Source organism: Dendrobium catenatum, unplaced genomic scaffold (assembly GCF_001605985.2).
Source record: "Dendrobium catenatum unplaced genomic scaffold, ASM160598v2 fragScaff_scaffold_1592, whole genome shotgun sequence".
In the NCBI taxonomy this organism is placed as follows: Eukaryota; Viridiplantae; Streptophyta; class Magnoliopsida; order Asparagales; family Orchidaceae; genus Dendrobium; species Dendrobium catenatum.
Window position 1 is genome coordinate 193,789 of NW_021320054.1, and position 6,571 is coordinate 200,359.

The following is a 6,571-nucleotide window of genomic DNA, read 5'->3' on the forward strand; positions in this document are numbered from 1 at the left end:
TACTTGATCCCGCGCGCGCGTGCAAGAAGAATAACTGAGAGTATGTATTTTAATATATGAAGTTTCTTCATGAAAGGCCTTGAAGACCTAATATGAACATATAAAATTAAATACTTTGATTAATTCAACAAGCATTGGTTTTGAGAGCTTGTATTTTGGTGATGAATTATCCACGTAAGAGACCTTGAAGGCTTAATGTGAACAAATAAAATCAAATACTCTGGTTGACACTATGACCGTGTATTTGTTCATTGGTTCAAGTTGTGTCAACTCCAGTCCATTCAAAGAGTAGGACCAAACTTGAACTTAAGTTCAATTTTGATCCGTGCAGCATTCTCGAGCAAAGGTTTAAGAGCATAATGCTCTTGTTGGAGCACATGTGGGTCATTTAAATTTCCTTTTAACTAATGTGAGTGTCATTTTGTATAATTATACGATGCATTTTGCATGATTAAAAGCTCATTCATTATTTCTTTAGTCCACGCAGCATTCTCAGACGTCACATATGTGTCACGCTCATTGTGACCATGTGAATACACATTTTTAGTGCAGTTGCTTGGTTATACATTTGTATGTGCATTTTTATTGTTATTTGGTGCATGTTTGCACGATTACATATTTGCATGCTTTATGATTTGTATAATGCATGATGCAATTATATAATTGTTGCATTATTAGCATAAAGCATTTGCATGATTGACATAATGCACCTTGAGGATTGACATGACACATCTATATAAATGGTACATAATACATTTATGTGACAATCATAATACATTTACATGATGATTGATGTATTTATAGGATATGCATAATCATTTATATGATGCATTTGCATAATGCCATAATGCACCTACACTAAATAGTGCATTTGTATAATTGGTATGTTACATTATGTGCTTGCATAATATTTGATGCATTTACTTAACATACAAATACTTTAGTATGTATATATGATGCACTTGAGTACCATTTATAGGGGTGTCAATTCGGGTCAACGGGTCGGGTTCGGGTCGAACCCGAAACTGACCCGGCACTATTCGGGTCAACCCGAACCCGACCCGTTTTTAAAAACGGGTCAGGTTTCTGGACCCGAACCCGACCCGACACGGATGACCCGGAATTGACCCAAAATTGCTAATTTTCGGGTCAAAAATCGGGTCAATCTCGGGTTTTCGGGTCAAAATCGGGTCAATCTCGGGTTTTCGGGTCAAAAATGAGTTTTCGTGTCACTTTCGGGTCAATTTCGGGTTGGCGGGTCAACCCGAACCCGACCCGATTTTTAAAACTGGTTGATTTCATGAACTCGAACCCGACCCGTTTCGGGTTTGGGTTGACCCGAACCCGGATTTTCCGGGTCGGGTTCGGGTCGTGTTTCGTGTCGTGTCAAAAATTGACACCCCTAACCATTTAGCATGTGCGTATGGTATGTCTGCATGTCGTTTGATATGTATGCATGACATATTTGTATATTGTGTATGCATTTTATATATTTGCATATGCATTCGTATGTTGCTTAGCATATGTGCATAATACACTTGCAATTGTATAATGCAGTCGCACATTTTACTCGAAGCGTTTGTGTGATGCACCCGCATGAATCTCGATACACTTGCATAGTGGCATAATCATTGGCGTATATACAAAGTGGCTTGCATGATTAACAGTATGTATGCATATATACTTAGTGCGCCCGTATGATTGGCGGTATGCATACATGTCACTTAATGTATCTGTATAATGCATATGTATATCATTGGTACATGCACATTATATGATAGGATCTCGTAGGAGACACCCTCTCAATGATTTGGGGCATCATGCACAATTTAAAGAATGATCGTACAACCAATGACATATAACAATGTATTATTTTGTCTCTTTTCAAAGACAAATGTTCATGGGATGTACGACACATTCATGGGGCGCATACGAGTTTCCTGACTTCAACAACTGGAGTGTACACTACCTAAGGGCAACTGTACGTTTGTGACTCTTCCCTTGTCATTTGTGCTTGGAGTTTGGTTTAGCGGGTCCGATAAGAGGGTCAATTTTCTAACTTATAAGTAAGGAACCCAGCCATAGTTCATTTCTTTGCACATTTCAGTTCACAGAGTGTGTGTTGCTAAGGGGTTTGAGTATGCACTGGCTAGGAGCTAAGAGAGAGAAATTCAAGTTTGAGTTTTCCTATAAGTTCTATTTTGTTATGTTTTGATTTTCAATTCATTTTTGCTTTTCAATATTCAGAACTTAAGATGACGTGCATTTTTTATTTCGTAAACTTAGGAGTTGAGTTAGATTTTAATTTCTCTAAATTTTATCCAAGTCATGCATTTTGTTGTAAATTTCGGTAGCATCCCAATGTCGTTCCCGCGTAAGGGGCTGCATCGGGTTTGCTAAGCCATTCTGCCTACTAATAAAAGCAGTAATGATAGATGTCAGGTGACATCGCGGATTGGGGTCGAAATTTTTATTCTGCGTCTGCCAATAAAAGCAATAACGAATCTTCAAATACTTGCTTATAAAGCACGACATTTCTCCACCTGCCAAGAAAAACTATCACAGATACTTAATTTTTAGTTTTATATATAGCATATTTCTACACATACTAAGAAAAGTAGTCATGAGTACTTAGTTTTTCATACATAAAAATTTTCTCGCTTGCTAATAAAAGCGGTTACAAGTACTTATATTCATACATATATATATAAGATAGAGTAGGAAGAAGAAGATGAAGGAGGAGGAGGAGAAGAAGAAGAAGAGGGGAAGAAGAAGATAAAATAACGGAGGAGGAGAAGAAGAGGAAGGGAAAAGAAGAAGAAGAAGAAGAAGAGATGTAGAAGTTACCCAGGGTGGTAGTTGGAGTGGCAAGAAGAGGCCGGCAGGAGCTTCACACGAGAGGGGGAAAGAGCAGAGAGAGGAGAGAGAGTTCGTGAGTTTGAGTCTTGTGCATGAGTTTGGGTGTGAGGGAGTGTGTATGAGGGGGGTATTTTAGGGATTATTTAGATTTAGGTATTTTCCTTTTTTTAATTCCCTTTTTAATTATTATTTGTAATTAGTTTAAAATATAAATTTATAATAACTTTTTATAATCATGCATCGATTCAATAGCCATGTCGTTGTCCTCGTTCATGCACGTCGATGCCACCTAGATCCACCCGCACTAAATTTTGATTTTTGTTAATCGACAATCCCAATCCCTATGGGTGTCGATCTTAGCTATTTTTGTTACTTCGGACGTGTCGATGCTATCCGTTTTGCAAACGGAGACCATTTCAGCAATTTAGGTTTTTGATCGACATGTGTCAGGCAAATTTGTGCGATGTCATGCTATTTCGTTTTTGAAACTTACCATGTGCAGTCAACTTGACCCTGACACTAGTATTAAGATCAACAATATCAAGTGGTTAAGTTTCTCACTCACAAACTTAAGTTTTTTTATTAACAATTAATTGGCCCACTAGCGCATCTAGCCAACTTTGATTCCATTGAATCATTGTCCCTATTAGATGATGTATGAATTTTTTTCCCAAAATACATACAATTTACAAAAAATCTTCTTGAGTTCTTTTCCAACCAAATTAAACCCTAACATGAGCACTTTGTGGAGCAACAATAAACATGTTCCATGTGATAGTTTTAAAAATGTTTAAGAGGAGAAACAAAAGCTTTCATACCTAACATAAGCCATGGGTGGTGTTGCTTGTGGCCTGATAGAATCAAATCTAAGGCTTCGTTCGGGACGACTTTCTTACTTCTTCTTAAAATAACTTTCTAAAATTTTTGAGCTAGAAAGCTGCTCTAAGAAACAGTAAGAAAGTCGTCCCAAACGAAACCTAAATGTGTCCCTCCAACGGAAAAAGGTCCATAATCATCATATAGTTCCTCTCATTTACTAGTAATTGACTTTTTCCCTACTGGGATAGGTGTTAAAGTACAATGTAGTGGTTCGCAAACTTAATGGTAATTTAACTTCTCCAACATCATTATTACAATACACTAATAATTTTGTTCTTGAGCAATGTTAGCTAAACAAGACATAATATCAATGGAGTAGGTAATTAAAAAATTGCTTTCCTATTGAAGCAACATAATAAAATAAAAAACTTCAAAATTTTGCGGTCAATTAACATAAATAAAATATGATGGAAAATACCTGTAATATAAGAACCATAGCAATAATACGCATAGCCCACTTTACAAATTGAGCTATGCCAGGATCTATTTTTCCATCATCTGAAAGGAAGAATTTCCTCACAATCCAATACCCTAAGGCTGCTCCTGCAAGAGCTATTCCAACAAGAAGGAAAACAGATACCTGTAGACACAAAACATTAGATACAAAATTACTATATCGGATGATGAAAAATTATGCAAGTACCTCAACAGAGGCGTGAAAACTAGAACAGTAATAATATCAATCTATAGGCAATGTTCATTAATCTAGAAATTTGACATTTTCCTTCGCTACATTCAAAGCCAATTCATACCCAGCATTCGGCTATCAAATATTAATAATTGGGAAAAATATCAGCAAAAATTAACAAAGACAAACGAAAATTTTCAATTCTTGTTTTATACAAAACTTGCCAAATAACAAAACAAATTTCAAACTGTAAAAAATTAGACAAAAGCTTCTCCGTTTCCACATTATTTCAGACATAGGAAATTTTTTAAATTCACATTAAGTTCAATATATTCTTCTCATTCAATCACATCTCTTATCAGATTTCATCATCATTATCATATTATAATTCTTTAAAATCTGACAGCATTTTTGCAACATCATAGATCAAGCAATTACTGCATGGTTTTATAAATCGAAATTTGTCAAATTCAAATATTATATTCCTTCAATGCCATCAAAATTTGGCAAGTATCATAAATCATTAAGTTCAATATATTCTTCTCATTCAATCACATCTCTTATCAGATTTCATCTTCATTATCATATTATAATTTTTTAAAATCTGACAGCATTTTTGCAACATCATAGATCAAGCAATTACTGCATGGTTTTATAAATCGAGATTTATCAAATTCAAATATTATATTCTTCAATGCCATCAAAATTGGCAAGTATCATAAATCATGAAGTGTACAAATATTTTCAAATATAAAAAATGTCAACTTTACATGGCATAGAACCTCAAAGGAACCCGGTTTTTCCACACCAAATATTTGTATTTAGCAAATTATAAAATTTGCCAACCACAGATAGCACAGAACACAAGGTTTTAAATATTGACAAAAAAAACTTCTGATAATATAGAAATATATTTACATTTGATATATACAAGCCTATATAAAATGAAATATGCTTGTTATCTAGAAAAATCTAGTGCATTACCGTGACATATCTACATATGATAAGTCTTGGATTACATTGCAAGAAGCACAATAGCTATGCCTTAATACGCTTGCTGAATTGATTTGTAACCCATGTTAGATAGAATTGATATCCAAAACGGAAATGAATAAATGTCCCTGGGTTGCAGTGTTTAAGGGTATATAATTCATCACTAATCAAGGTTGAGTGACGGACTTCCCAAATTAACCACCCAAGCATATAAAATATCATAAGGTTGCCAACAATCCTTTACGTATTCTTACCAAGTTGATCTTCTAGAGTTTAGGAGAAAGAGGCAAACGAAACAAACTAGGGTTCCACAAATATGTGGGGAAAACCAATGAATCTGGAGACTATAGTATCAAATTAAATTGAAGAGCATTATGAAAGAAAAAACATGCCAAGGTTTTGATAGGAAAATCTTTTATCTCCCCTCTCCATCAAAATTTTAAACCGTTTTTTTTTTCTGTCCCCTTGCAAATACCTTCAACTCTCCAGTGAATTCCTTCAAAACAGGAAGCAATTCAGCAGTATTTTCAGACAACAACGACAGAAATTTGACAAAAATAGCAGTAGGAATTTCTTCTCAGTGAGGAGAAAACAACGGGAGCATGAAAGCATGGATTGAAGAATTGCAGTTGAATGGAGGTTCGGTTGGATGGGGTGGAGTGGACTATTAATGTAGCAGGAAGTAGACCCTACGTAGAGATTGGGAATAGAAGAGGAAGGGAAAGTCAGCTGGGAGAGAAACTATTGGAAAATGGAATTTTAACCTTTCATTCCAGTCCAAAACTAATAGATTACATTAATTATATAAGTAATATAGGGATGAATAACTGTAAATAAAAACATATCCAGAATGGATTAAAATGCACGGAAATAGCCTTTCTCTAAAATCAAGGAACTAATCCAGAATTTAAGACAAAAATTATGAAACTAAACTCCATAATTCAAGGAAAAACAAAATTACATAGATGCAATTTCCAGTAATCTGCTACTCAATAGCCCATAATCTGACAATAATTGCAGTAAGGCCTCCCCTTCGACATTTTGTCATCTATAGAGATGTATCATTGGGTTAAATTTCTCCAAAGGCTTGAACTTGTTATTCGAGTAGTCCTTTGTGTGTTAGATGTCAGAAAAGAGCAAAAGATAATACTTCGAGATCTTTGGAGACAGGTATGTGTTAGACCGGTTCACTTGGAACCGGTCCAAAACCAG